The sequence below is a fragment of the Rhagoletis pomonella genome, unplaced genomic scaffold, assembly GCF_013731165.1.
Source record: "Rhagoletis pomonella isolate Grant_MI unplaced genomic scaffold, Rhpom_1.0 Rhpom_scaffold_00010, whole genome shotgun sequence".
Classification (NCBI taxonomy): domain Eukaryota; kingdom Metazoa; phylum Arthropoda; class Insecta; order Diptera; family Tephritidae; genus Rhagoletis; species Rhagoletis pomonella.
This window is the reverse complement of record NW_023458564.1, coordinates 17,537,483-17,552,762: the sequence shown is the minus strand read 5'-3', so window position 1 is coordinate 17,552,762 and position 15,280 is coordinate 17,537,483. Positions and strand designations below refer to the sequence as shown.

Genomic DNA, 15,280 nt, shown 5'->3' with positions numbered 1-15,280 from the left:
TGCGTACTGCCTTAAGGAAATTTGACTCAAGAAAATTTCTTAGCCATTTCTTGTGCGTCATTTTATATGGAGTTTGTGCTTTTCTAGAGCGCTGCATACTGGTCTATAACTACATACAAATGTATGTATGTACATCTCGTTAAAAAGATCTCACAGTTCGTCATTCTATCACATTCAGTATCCATCGCTCAAGCGAACTAATACGGCATTTCCACGATTCATAATTCGCTCTCTTATTCGTAATTCGCTCTCCCAATCGTCATTCGCCTTGCCAATTACCTTCCGAATTACGTAATTCGCCATACAAAATTTTGAGAGCGAATTACCTCATTTGTAGGTAATTCAGATCGAATTACCATGCGAATGACCGATCCGGTGCCTTCTCTAATATTTATCGGAAATATGTCGAAGTTTTCACCGGCCTGGTCCCAATGGCTGGCACTTTTTCTAGTTATAGAATAATATTAATAAAATATTCTCTATATAAATTAAAATTGTTGATGGTAACTTAAATTTTAGCTCCATCTTCGATATTTGCAGTACACAAAAATAATAATAAATAGCGCAGAACAAGAACAAGAACTACAGCTGCCAACAAATTACTAATGTGTGTCGTGGAAACAGGGTAATTCACGAATTAGTTAGTGAATTACTTAGAGAGCGAATTACGAATCGTGGAAACATACTATAACGCAAACATGAACATTTTCATAATTAGTTCACGTTGTCGCGAGTGCACTGCATGCTGACGGTGCAACTACCCCCAATCTTAATCGTGTGCGGCAAATGACATCTTTACTAGTACTATTCTACACCATATTTAAAAGGCACGGGCACACACATATGTACGTAAATGCATAGGTATTTAAATGTATACAGACAAAGTCTTTAAAAAGTTAAAAAACGTATAATGCAAAGGCAGGTTAATAACAGAAACAAGAAAAAAGTATGGTAATTCCAAATACATGAATTGCTGACAAGGAGTCAAAATAGTAGCAAGGCAAAACACAATTGTATACAAAAAAAAAAAAAAACAAAACACAACCACGACGAGCAGCAAAGCGATGGGCATGAAAACACTGCACACCTGTGCTCTTATTTTAACGCGCAAAAACGTGCAACATACGAAAGGAAGCTACATACAACTCGAAGAAAATTTTACACAAGGCAAGCAATCATCCACCTAGTGTGTGTATGTTTACACATTTTAGCATTTGCAGGCACTTTTAACGCGCCAATGAGCTCAGCAACCTGCCGAGTTGCTTTAAGCGCTGACATATCCTGTTGCCGGCTTTTAGCATCGTATACCTATATACCAATACTACTGACCCTTAAGCGCTACACTAAGCGATTGTAAATACATATTTATGTTTATAATTCTCTACACTCCATTTTTAACATTTTTACACAGTACAAAGAGAGGAAAAAAACTTTAACTACATATCGACACCTGAGTGGAAGATCGACCTATCTCGGCAGCCAGTTCGAAAACGCCCTATCTCCGAAAACTTTTCAACAACGCCCTACTTCAGAATTTGGTTGATGAACGCCCTATCTCAGCACATTTTCAATACATTTGCGTCTTTGAACCGAATTCTGAGAAAGCACGTTCTTTTGCTTTTAAGTGTTTTTCAGTAAAATGGCGTTCTTCAATCAAATTCTGAAGTAGAGCGTTGTTGAACAGATTTCGGAAATAGATAGGGCGTTTTCGAACTGGCTGCCGAGATAAGACGATCTTTCCACTCAGGTGTCGATATACCCACCGAGATAAACTGAGTTTATAAAATATTTAAGAGCTTTATAAGACACTTTGTGTAGAGCCTTTGGTCCGACACTGACTAGCAGTCTTTCGGAATATTGTTTGAAAAACGTTTCATGATAAATTTCACACGAAAAGATATAAATATTTCTAAACTCAAATATTTATCTCTTACGTTCTCGTACATACTGGTGACTGGAGTTTAACTAATTTTGTCAGGAATTTTTCTGAATGCAGCGAGTTTTCCGATAAAAATTACGGGCTTTCGAAATCGTATTTTTGAAATTTTTTTTTATGCTTTCATAATTAATGAAAATGTGACCTTCAGTACGATTAGCAGCATAATGAACAATTTTCTGCCATCCAAAGATAAAAATAAAGATCAAAATAAGAAAATTTTATTTTTTCGCCTTTCGAATTTGTTTTTTATATATTTTTTTCATTAAAAAGAAAATATGGCGTTTTTGCCAGATGTTTATACAAAGGCACTTACATATAAATCAATTTATATATTAAAAATTAAATTTAAATAAATTAAATGTCCCTCTATTTGTGTAACAACATCAAGCCGCACACCACAAGGTTGACGCATGGTCACCGTAGTCATACCAAATCCTCTGATCGTAGGTGATCGCATAGAACGTTTTCACGTTTTCAAATTGTTCACCAGTACATTGTCGGAAGCTACGACGTCGATACGAAGTCGTTTCGCAAATTGGGATGTGCAAATTAATTAAAAATATATGTTTATAGATTTTTTATAGGGAATGTATGAAAACACATACCTATACCTATATATATATGTGTGTATAAATGCATATGTGCGACACGTGTATGAATGTGTGATTGGTAAACTCTAACACTGTTGTTTGCATTTGTTGATCTACTTAAGCCCGTTTTCTGTTATCTTATCAGCACCGAATCAATGCCAGTGGTTATTTAAGCTCCTTGAAAATCAACTACTTCACTTTTCAATTTAGTGAAACCAAGAGAGACCAGCAGTAAGCTATTTCATCAGCAACAACATACGTACATACAATATGTTTCATACATAGATATTTTAGTTTTATTAAAATAGGTACACTTTTCCGCTTCGCGCTTACAGTTTTTCGAAACCATTTCATTATAAACACACAGATAAAATATGTATATGTACGTATATGTAGCATATGACCGGTTTGAGAATCTAAGTTCTAACGAGAGTTATCAGCAGGGAAAGGGTTTTTACCCATAAAAAAGGCAAAATAAAATAACGAAATAGGCTGTAAAAGGGGAAATAAAATATCGAAAAAGACACTAGAAATCGCAAAAGAGGCAAAAGAAGTCACTAAAAAAAAAGACAAAAACCGAAAAATAATCAAAAAATATCTACTTTTTTAACTAACAAAACTTAAAACTCTATACTTTTAAAAATTTCATACTAACAGGAATAAGGGCCTTTTCCTCGCCCTTAACAATTTTATTCACATCCCGTTTCGTCTCCAAGCATACATTAGCTGAGAAATCGGCTTTGAAACTTTCCAGCACCAATTTGGCAATAGGTCCCTGCGCTTCTATAAAATAAATTTTGTGTTCGTTTCTTAAAATGTCATACTCATGTAAGGCAAAAAAGCCATATTCTCCGCCCTTTGAAGCTTTGTCAGGGGTGATCGTTGCCCTGAAACCTCCTGGTTGCTTAAAACGAATATATTATCCAATGAAGGAGCTAGACAAGGGCAACAACGCAAAAATATGCCCCTTTGCAGGGTTGAGTGTAACATCAAACATACATATTTTTCACCGTGGAAGGCCCACATTTTTTGGGAGAAACGAAATCACCATTAATGTTTGCTTGAGTAATTCACTATTACACACTGCGTTTTTCTATACATACTAATTTTCGTAGCGCTATTTGCGAATCTGGGCATTTATTTATAATATTAAAAAAAAATAAATTTTAATGCTATAATCACTTGTGTATATATGGAATCAGGGAAAGCTAAATCGTGGACATTCCTAATCGAATATACCCTATCCCTTTAGCAGAAAAAAAGGTAATTTGCATAAAATCCGTTCCTTGGTTATCACTGTCAATACTCTACGGACTTATAGAGACATAAGCCGTCACCGATTCGCCAACAGTTAGCGAGTGGGGAAACGAACGAACTCAATGAGGAACACCCAAACTCGCTATCGTCTATCCTTGCTAGCTAACTTTGTTGTTGGTTTCACATGCGACCGGAACTCAAGCATAGGAAGCAGCTATGTGGCGAATCAATGACGGCTATAAAGATATTTCAGAATAAAATGGCCTTTGAAACTACCACTTCGTCGTACAAACCCTTACATTGAATACGCTTAATTAATAAACAGACAACGGATTTTAAGGACCTAAAATCTATAAAAAAAAAGCAAAATAGAATCAAAAAAGTACTCAAAATCGGAATTAAAGCTAGAAAAAAAGCGACTGAAAACTGACAAATAGGCAAACAGAGGCATATAATCGCGTTTGAAGTTTTGAATAATTTCTAAAACACGCCACTATAGACTCTCCAAAGTCTTGGAGAATGTTACTAGTTTGCGAACTTCTTATATTAACGATACTATTTGCTCAATATCCCGGAAACTAAAGAAGCAGAAGAAGAAAGCATCATGTACTCAATTTATACTAAATTATCGATGAAATTTTAGTCTATAGGACAAAAGGAGATATCCAAAAACTGATATCAGGCCAACCTATTTAAAATTCGCGGCTTGCGCTTTGGTACGCACGCCGTCGAATTTGTTTTTTTGCGTCACTCGAAATTGGCTTTCGTGCGTTTGCAGTTGATTTCATTGAGCGAAACGTCAAATCAAAATGTCACGCAGACATTTCGGTTAGTCCCATACAAGTGGTATGTGCATGAGAAATTTTATACAGTAAATTGGCCGCGTGCGTGAATATTAGATTAGCCTGTAACACCAATCGACAGATCTAATTTCAAAATATATGTATAACTGATTTTATAACTAAAAATCGTCAAAACGGCGCTTACGACAATCCTTTATCCAGGCGAGGATACCTACATAATATGAAAGATTTGTACTTTTATTGAGTATTTTCTTGGTTCGAGTTTGTGGCCAATTTGACATATCGTCCCCGGCATGTCTTAAACATGACGGTGTAAAAATTAGAATTTTGGGAAATCAAATTTGAAAGTTTTTGTTTTACGAGTCTTAACTCTAAAGTTATAAAATAATGCTGGATTTCCACTAGGCATTAAATGGCAAAAATCACAAATGACAAAGTCGGGCATTAACAAATAATCGTGTCATTACATTAAAAAAATAGTCATAAAGTTCATTTCCACGTGGCATTTTTTCAAATGGCATACATTTTTTGTTATTTCAATGCCTAGTGGAAATTCGGCATAACTCAAACGATGTCGCGTTGAACACTGCCAAAGCACATTGCTTGGAGTTATTTCCGATAACACTTTTCCTTTCACCTTGTGATACATGTTTCTTAAGCCATATTACAGCATTATTTAAAACTTTCAGCTGCTGTAATGAATTTACACATATTGGGAAAGGCTCTTCTATTGGTCCGAAAACACAACGCCTGCAGGAAGCAGAACTTAGGCTATACTACGATTACATATACTGCAATTTCGGAGGTGGTCCCGAAGTTGTTTCATCTTCTTACTATATATTCCAACCGAATTCAGCGGTTTGTGCCTCGGGAAGTGACTACTTACAAATTCCAAAATATGTCTGCTATTCTACTTGCATCCCATCGAAGCTTCGCAATCATCTCTGACTGGTATAACTGGTTGCGGGCTAAAAAATACTAGACGTTTTGATAAAAATTTCCTAAGCCTTATTACAGCATTATTTAAATGTTACGACTGCAGTGATAAATATATATTGGGAATAAAATTCTTTTTCTCTCTAGGAGGAAAAGCTCCTTTGTTGGTCCGAACACACTACGCGTACAGGAAAGAGCCCTTAGAGTAGAACTCCACAACAAGCTCTTCAGGCGTTGTTGCTTTTGGCGCTCAAGCCGTAATATAAAACTTATAGCTGAATAGAGCGCTGAAAGCCTGAATAGCGATGAAAACCTTGTTGTGGAATTTTACTCTTAGGCTATACTACGAGTACATATACCGTACTTGCGGTGATGGGACAGAAGCACAAAAAGAGGCCTGCAGATTAATCTTCTTCATAACCAAATAAGATTGCGTAGTATTACAACCGCATCCAACGATTTGTGCCTTTTCGGTATTCCGAAAGTTGTATGCCGTCCTACGTGCTTAATGAAGCAGCCCCTCGAAGCCTTCCAGTCATTATTAATTATAAATACGCGACCTGAGTCCTTTGTTACCAAATCAACATGTATTCCCATGTGACTTGTTACTTACGAGTATTTAAAGTAAAATAACTTTGTTATATTTACCAACATAATTTAGCTGAATGGAAGTCCCATTGTCTAGTTTAGAAGTATGCACTTGGTTTAAAGGCTGTCTTGCGCACACTAGGTCCAATGTCTCTCACCTATTTTCCATCATATTGTCACTGTTCTTGGGGACTGCAAAGAATGCGGCATGAAATACCGAAGACTGCGTACTATCCTTGGACATTGAGAAAAACGTCCAGACCTCTGACCTAATAATTTCCAACTCACTCTATACGATGCCTACTTCTTTAAACCACTAAGCGGCCTTAAGTTTAGGAAATTTGTAAATATTTGGGGGCTGCTCCCCAAAACGTCAAAATACTCCCCAAAATTACGTTTTTCTACTCTAAAAAATAGAAAACGGCAGCACTGACACTAAGTAAACTTTTTATTATATATGTATTTACATACATTTAAATATAATAAACATTTAGAACAATGCTGCCAATTGAATAGCAAGTTTTGAGGCAGTGACTTCAGCAACGTTAGGAATCAACTCAGCAACAGCACTGCGTACATATGTACGTACTTATGTACATACATATGTACATACATATGTACAACGATTTCTATGTTAATACGCGAGTTTTTGTTATAAATTTGCAAACAGTTCGCTGCAGTGGAAAACTTGCAAAAAATATTTAAAAAAAGAAAATTAAAAACATACGGTCCCCTGAGGTAATGATAAGAGGGGAGACAACACAACGTGAGTAAAGCAAATAAGACAGGTAAATATGTAGCAGCGACGCGCATGGCAGGGGTAGGTACACCCGCGGGGAAGGCCTGCAGCAACTAAAAAATAGGTGACTACGAACTTGCAAATAACTGAGCGGCACTGTGGTGGCGTATATGTACATACTCATGTACGCGTGCATACATAAGTATGTAAGCTGTGTTCAAAGGAGAGGAAGGGGAGTAAAAAACTCGCTTCGTTAAACGCGAGGGCGCAATGCGCAGCCGCCTGCGTCGTCAATGTGGTAAATACCGTTGCACTTGCACTACGGTCAGGTACTGCAATATGTTGCGAAGGCAAATTGAAGGGGCGTTGAGCGTGTCGAGGGTTGAAAGGAAAAACTGAAGAGAGTCCCACTCTAAAGGTTGTGGGCAGGGATGCGGATGGAGGCCAGCGAATATGTATGTACATAAATAGAAATTCAGCAAATACGCGCAAAACCACGCTAGGCACGTAGTACTATTGGCAAACTTGCTGCACACAATTTATATTTATTCCCCTTTATAAAGCGCTGTAGTTTTGTTCTGGATATGACCGTTGGCCATGGCGTGTTGCGGCATTTCGCATGCATTTTTACCTTGGGAATAACCGTTGTTGGCAACTTGCTGAAGAGAAATAACGAGGCGAAAAGTAAAAGCAATTCAAATGCAGCAGGGTGGGGAAGATAAACTCTTGAGGTTGTCGCGTACCCAATTTGCCACAGAACGAGGACGAATCGAACACGTTTCGACTCCGGTCTGGTGAGCTCGTCTCGATGAACTCGAAACGACGTCAAAACGAAGCCGTTGTCTCCAGGAAGTTTTTGTCTCCGCACAAAGTTTGAAAGTTGGAGTTTATTCAACAATTTTTTTGAGCTTGAGGACGTTTCTGTGTAAAAATAAATATTTAAAACTTGTATACATATTTATACCGCAGTACATAACTTTGATACAAAATAGAAGGTTGTTTCGGTAAACAACTTTTGATTAAATAAATTTAAGTTACAAAACGCCTAAAAAGGTATTAGCCGTTATTTTACGTTTAAAAATTTTAAAACTTTAGCCATTACGACGTTTTACACGTCTTGTGAATCCCCCATATGTCTTTGACCATTTAACTAAATCGTTGTTTATTTGGGCAAAATTAAAATATATTTTACTGTTCAATATTGAGTTGGTGTGAAACAAAATTTATGATTTATTGTTAGTATGCAAATGAGAACTACAATTATAAACTTATTGAGCATCTCTCTTTCAAATAAAAAAGACATTTTGATTGTTCAAATTTCGATTCTAAGGGTACGTTCACACAGAAAGCGGATACGTGCCGAGCGAAGCCGTTCCGAGCTGAGTGAAGCTTCCAAATTGCTGTAACTATATGAGAGTGTTCATACAGCAAGCTTTTTCTTGAGAAACGTTTTAGAGCTGAAAGCAAAGCAGTTTTTGATTTTAAACTTTTTATTTAATTTTCCAGCTTCATGACGCTGCTACAAACGAGATATCAAAATATTAAAAAAAAACACACAATTTTATAACAAAACTTTTGAATAAAATTTAGTAAAAATTGTTGCCGCTTTTCATTTACGGTAAGTTTGGTGGTATCTTTGCAGCCGGGTTACATACGATCCAGTCGTAAAGAGACCTCTACCGGATATTCTACTACTGTTACTCCTATACTCTGTTGAGACAAAAAATTCTCCATAAGAATCCCAGAGAGGAACGAATTGGAAGGGGCAAACAGACCTAAGCCCACGGTCGACGGCTATATATACAGATGGCCTCAAACTTATCGAAAGAGTGGGTAGCGGAATTTACTCTGACGAACTCGCGCTAAACCTCAGTTTTCGTTTACCGGACCATTGTACCGCTTTTCAAGCAGATCTAATGGAGGCTCTTCGGAGGCTCATAGCCTCCGCCTCTCCCGGACGGCCTATGGCTATGTATGCTGACAGCCAGGCTGCTATCAAATCTCTGAAATCTAACGGAACAACGTCCAAAGCAGTCATAGAATGCAGGAAGACTCTCAACCTGCTGGAATAAAAATGCTCCTTGACTGTTGTATGGGTCTCTGGACACAGAAATATTCCTGGCAACTCATCGAACTCATCGGGGAGATAAATAACATGTGGGCTGTGGAAACCACCTGCCATACAACCAGGCAAAATTGGTCAAGGATTGATGTAAAGCGATCCATAGCTTCATTCGAAAGGACCGCTCTGCTCTCAGATTAGTAATCGGGGTAATAACCTGACATTGCCTGATGGGTACTCACGGCAAAAGGTTAGGACACCGCACGATTTTATTTTGTTGCGGTTACATAAACGAGGTGGAGGCGGAGAGCATCGAACATTATGTTTTCCATTGTCACGAAAAAAGTACGTAAATTTCTTTTATAAAATATTTCCAAATAAGTGTGTGTAAACGTATTAGATACTCTGATTGTAATAACTCCCGAAACTTATTAATTAAACCGACTTTTACAAACTAAACACGCGGCAGACATCTTCAGAAATATTTTCGAAAGTAATACTTCTCACACCTCTCTCCGTTGACACCGAGGATGGCACCCCTTTTAAACAAAAAATATTCCATATCCAATCACAGGTTATAAGCTGTCTGTTTGTAAAATTTTTGCTAAAATCCGTTCAACCGTTTCAGCGCGAAGAAGTAACAAATGTACTTTTTCCAACAAAAATTACTCTTCCATTTTACTCCACCATTTTCGAAATTTCTCTGTAGTAGGTGCTTCGATATTTTGTGAACATTTAGCCATATACCATTTTGGAATAAAGGTGAGTCTTACACACTGTGTGGCGATGGTCGCCGACGAACAAATCGTTCACCAGAACGAGTCGGAATCGACTTCGATGCGAAGTCGTTTGGCAAATTGGGTAGTTACGCTTAAATGTACGCTCTGGAACCTTCGCAAATTTCATGGATTTTTGTCCGCACATACATACGAACATCGCGCTGTTTTACACCAGCAGCAATGGCGTTAACTACGACGTAGCAACACCATGATGCAACCCTCGCGAACAGCGTTCCAAACCAACTTTATTTGCTTGTTCGAGTATTTTTATGCAGTTTCAACGCTCTTTTGAAGTTTACACTTTTCCCTAAGTATTTTTTCTGCATTTTCCTCATTTCATTTTCCACCGTCACGCTTCCTGCCAGCATCCTCTGTTGCAAGACCGAACGAAATCAACCTAAATGCATATGTATGTATGTATGTAAATTCATTTGTCCCTTATTTCTACATAAAAATATACATACATATGGCAGTTTGTACTTGTACTACTTTTCTTGTTCCCAATCGTTGTTTAGCTGCTGCTGTTAATTTTTTGCAATTTTACCTGCACGCTTTGGTGATTTTAGGTGAAGGCAACCCACCTTGCACGTGCACTTCAATATGCAGTCTGTATATATGTATGTATGTAGATATGTTCTTACAGATGCATGTTTTAGGACCCAGTGGGAAAATGTAATATATATAGTAATCGAAAAAATAATCAGTTAAACAACCCTTTTCACATTCGAAAATGCATTTTTTTCACAGGGCGATGTCCTAAGAAAAGTGGGGCATTCAATTTTGCATTACCTAGTATCAAGAAATGAATGTGTTTTAATATGAAATTTGTTGAACTTTTTGAATACATTAGAATACGGATTACATAGTTAGCAGTAATATTATCGAGAACGCATAAGAAAAACATTATATTATTTATCACAGGTAATGCATCACTACTTTTCCGACTGGGCAGTTGCACATGTACATATGTACATACATATTTGTTCTTATTTATTGCTTTTTCCTATCTGAGAACAGGGAACTGTTGTTTCTCGAATCGGGTGAGCATGTCAAAGGCAGTTAGTTTGTAGATACATATGTATACAATGTATACAATGTAGTACGTATACATACACACATAGGTACATACATAAATATTGACATATCTACATATGTACTTATGTACAGTGGTTGTCCAGCATGATTAACTTTCGGAATAACGAATTTTCGGTTTAACGAATCATCAAAATTAGCTCATTGATGTTTCTATTAGTATTACGAACGTTAATGCATTTCATTACTGGTGTGTTTGTTTTAAAGTTCGCGCAGTTTGCAGAAACAATGGAACATATTCATAACTCAGATATTCAATTGAAAATTATGTATGTCAAAAAGCTGCTAATAACTTCAGTGTCGATCTTATTTTGGGTATGCCCCAATGTTTTCTTCAGCCAACGGTAGTTAAATTGTTGTTCATCTACATGAAATACTTAGTTTGTTTTAACATCAAGCTACCACCATTGAATTTGGATTAATTGGCAACTGAAGACCTTTTCAACTCCCATGTGGAGGGAAATATGCATACAAATTTGCCATCATTTAGTTTCAGATAATAATGGTAAAAATATTTTAAGATATCAAATATTTGAGATCTCTTTTCAGAGATACTTAGTAGTCGAGAGATCTACGTTTAATTTTAGCCAGGAAGGTTCTATCACATTTTGTTCCTTTGCTAGAGCTCCTAAAATTTTGCAAACACCGCGATTTTTTGACACTTTCACCTAGTTTTTTTCAAAATCTGGAGCTGAGGGAAACTTTATGCTTACGTAATCAGCACAAAACAGATTTATCAAAAACAGCTTTAACATTTTCCGTACTAAAAGTTTTTTATATTTTCTTGGGCTGTGTTATCCATTAAAAGAATAGCGAAAATGCAAATTTCCGTTTTTTTTTCTTCAGAAATTCCTTATGTGGTCTATAACACCCTTCGCTCCTCGATTAAGTTATAGTTTCGCAAAATAATTCAATGAATATCATCATGCATGTGCAGTAGACTGCACCTTATTTTACATATATTACAAAGCAAGACTGCGCCAGAAAGGTTCATTTGATCATAAAAACGTGACCAGCGAAAAATTTTTAAAATCGGATAACGGAAACACGTGCTTGAAAGGCCCTGAAGTTGAGCAAATGCATGGAATACGGTGCGGATTTGATGGCCTTGATTATTAAATAATTTGAACTTAACTTTTTAAAAGGTGGCAACTAAAAACTAAAACCAGTTTGCACATCTACAGACCAAGCGCTATAATTTAACATCCGATTTTTGAAAATCGGGCGAACGGTACAGATCTTTTATCCAGAACAAAAATCCCTTCACGTATTATATATGTATATAAGATAAGATATGCTGAATACTCTAAATAAAAAATGATATTCTTGGTTGTTGCGAATGATTTTCCATAAACCCCCTTTCTTTGGAGCTAATTGAAGTCGCGGGTTTATGCCAACAAGCCCAGACAATCGCAGCCCTTAAGGGTAATACTCGGCAGGAAAGCGAACAGCTATCACCGGAAATTTTGTGCAAAGTCATGGAAAATTGCGATAAAATGTAACGCTACTTCAGAAAGAAGTTTTGCAACCCTTAGCCGGTTAAAAACACGGTTGCGTGAAAAAAGGCTAAAGGCTTTTAGATATTAAAATTGACACTGATAGTGGAAAGAGTAGTGAAAAAATGAAAGCTAAAAATTGAGTTTGCAATTTACATATGAGTAGTCCACTTGCAAAGTGCGCTATGTAAATTTTTTTAGATTTTTAGTTTTTGGTGGGTAACGTACCAGTATTTAAAGTAGTTTCATGTCCACTAATAACACAGCGCAAAATCTAAAAAAAAAAAAAACATCAAAGGTTAACTCTGCTTGTAAAAGACGCTACCATACATATTTATAAACTTTCAAAAGTCTCCATCTTCTCATGAACCTAGAAAACTATTTTAGGTCGTATAGACTGTTAATGTTATGTAATGTCATGTTATGTTATGATATAATTTTATTTGGCTCTTATTTATCCAAATTTTCAGGTAACAAAAAAAGATTCAATTTAGATGTTACTTGTTGTCGTAGTCGTTATTTTTTTAATTTATGGTTTATCTACTATTATAAAATCACATAACGCTATTTGCAAGTGGACTACTCATATATGCGTGTAATCGCAGTTCTGAATAATTTCGACAAACAAACAAAAAATATAAATTTGTTGGAATTTATTACTTTATCACGTTTTTCGGCACTTTATCGTGGTATATGAATACCTCTACTGTATTACGTTTTATATTGTTATTTTTACAATATAATATTACATATCTGTGAGCGTATGTAATAGTATCTTATGTCGGGAAGCTGGCTTTAGCATAATGTGGCATTCCTTTTATTCTTTAAACGACAAGGAATTTTTTAACTATTTCTTGCACGTTTATTTGCCAAAAGTTCTCCAACGGCTCGGCAATCGTATTCTGCGAATGATGCATTATACTAAAGACAGCCTTTCGACATAAGCTAACAAATATTCCATACGAACACAGATATATGTACTTATTGTTGTGCGCTGGATTGGCCATCCCCCACGTAAAACCCCTTGCAGTGAATAAGAAAAATAAAGGAAATACAGCGGCACCGCTGGTTTGGCCATGTCGTGCTAATGGACACTGGCGCTCCAGCCTTGAAAGTATGCAGCTCGGAACTCGCTGGTGGTAGCAGAGGAAGAGGGAGGCTCCCACTACGATGGAAAGATCACGTGGAGAAGGATTTTGGCTTGGCATTTCCAATTGGTGTCAGCTGGCACAGAAGAGAAACGACTGGCGTGCTTTGTTGAACTCGGCCAAAATCGCGTAGGCGGTTACAGCGCCCATAAGAAGAAGAAGCTATATATTTTGCATAGAAGATTGAAAATTCGGATCTTAAACAACTTTTTTAAGAAACATTATTATCAATATTCATTATTTCAAGATATGTATGTGGGTACAAATGTATGTACCTACTAAAATGTATCAGGTGGCAGGTCGTTGTGCATAATCGATTGAATTCCTTTATTTTCAAAATGGCCTATCCCGTTTTGACATTTACCGCTTCTTACTCGCTAATCTTACACACGAGTCTTAAGGTCTAGTTACTCAACCAATTGTTAAGGCCTAATTACTTAAACTACTTCTTACGGTCTAGTTACGTAAGTATAAGCACATGCATATACATACGTATACCTACTAGAGTGCCCTACGGCTCCTACACTACTTTTAGTTTTTGTATAATGATTCAAAGTTCCAATAGTTTTATTTATTGTCAAAAAGAATATCGCAATCATTAACTTTGAAGGAATTAGCTTCAGTAGTAGTAGTGTTTAATCGCGTGCTCGTGTTTCTGTAACTTAACGTTATATGGGAGGAGGGTGTGGTTATTGCCAAATCTCAAAAATGTTAAACAGATTTCTTAGCTAGCTTTTAAGCAATGTTGGTACCGAGTTTGGTGGTGATTGGTGCAGCGCCTACTGAGACACCCATTTTCTAAAAATTTCAATAATTGTCTTGTTGTGTGCCTAATTCTACTTCACATTCCAACTTTCAACAATTTGTATCCAGTATTTGCGGAAATATCGTATAATTTCGCCCATTGCCATAGCTTGGATAAAGGTCAACCTATTAAATTTTTGCCACAGATATCATATACACGGATGGGCTTCACTCATGTCTGGGAAGTTGGCATACGGTATGACGCAAAACGGCAAAAAAAGTTGTTCCCATAGTTCTAGAGTTCTTGAAAAGTAATAAAAAAGTTCTGGATATTTTGACAAAAAAAAATTGTTTCATAAATTGTGTATGCCAGATTCACGCAGCGTACGAAATTTGGCACAAAGTGAAATAAAAAATTGTTCTGAGCAGTTATTCAATAGTTCTAGAGTTCTAAAAAGGAAAAAAAAGTTCTGCAAAATTACGCCGAACAAAATGTTTTTTCAAAAAAGTCGAAAAAGTTAATGTTTGAAAAAAATAAAAATTAAAAGTTTTCTGAGTAGCTTTACAAATGTTGTAGAAGGAAAAAGGAAGTTCTGCAAAATTACGCCGAAAAAAAAACATCTTTTTCGAAAAAGTTAAATTTTTGAAAAAATAAAAATAAAACGAAAGCTGTTCTGAAAAGGAAAAAGAAAGTTATGCAAAATTACGCTGAAAAAAACATTTTTTTCGAAAAAGTCGAAAAAGTTAAATTTTTGAAAAAAAAATTAAAGGTTAAACATTTTATTTTTAATATTTTTATTGAACTTTTTACCACGATTGTTTATTAGGAAAAATTGAAAAAGCAACAAAGTCTAAGCGGTAGAGGCAGGGCAGGGAAGTCTGCTGAAGTCTAGAAAAAAGAAGTCTGATGAGGAGATGTGGTGATCTCCGAAATAGCTGCTGCAACTTCTACCGCTTAGACTTTGTTGCTTTTCATACAAGGTGGTATCGCTAGTGCTAAATCAAAAATTACAATAACAACTTACAACTACTACAACTGTACTGTTGCCGGCTTGAATTATATATAAAAACTTTTGAGTTTTTCATAGAAAATTAATTCCCCAAATT

General features: G+C 36.3%; 1 long non-coding RNA gene across 1 annotated transcript; it reads left to right on the top strand.

Moving 5' to 3' along the window:
• Positions 1 to 6,788: 6,788 nt before the first annotated feature.
• On the top strand, positions 6,789 to 7,784 carry LOC118746417. The gene is made up of 2 exons (XR_004993832.1): positions 6,789 to 7,307; positions 7,416 to 7,784. It is a non-coding gene; the product is annotated as an uncharacterized LOC118746417 (long non-coding RNA).
• Positions 7,785 to 15,280: the final 7,496 nt, after the last annotated feature.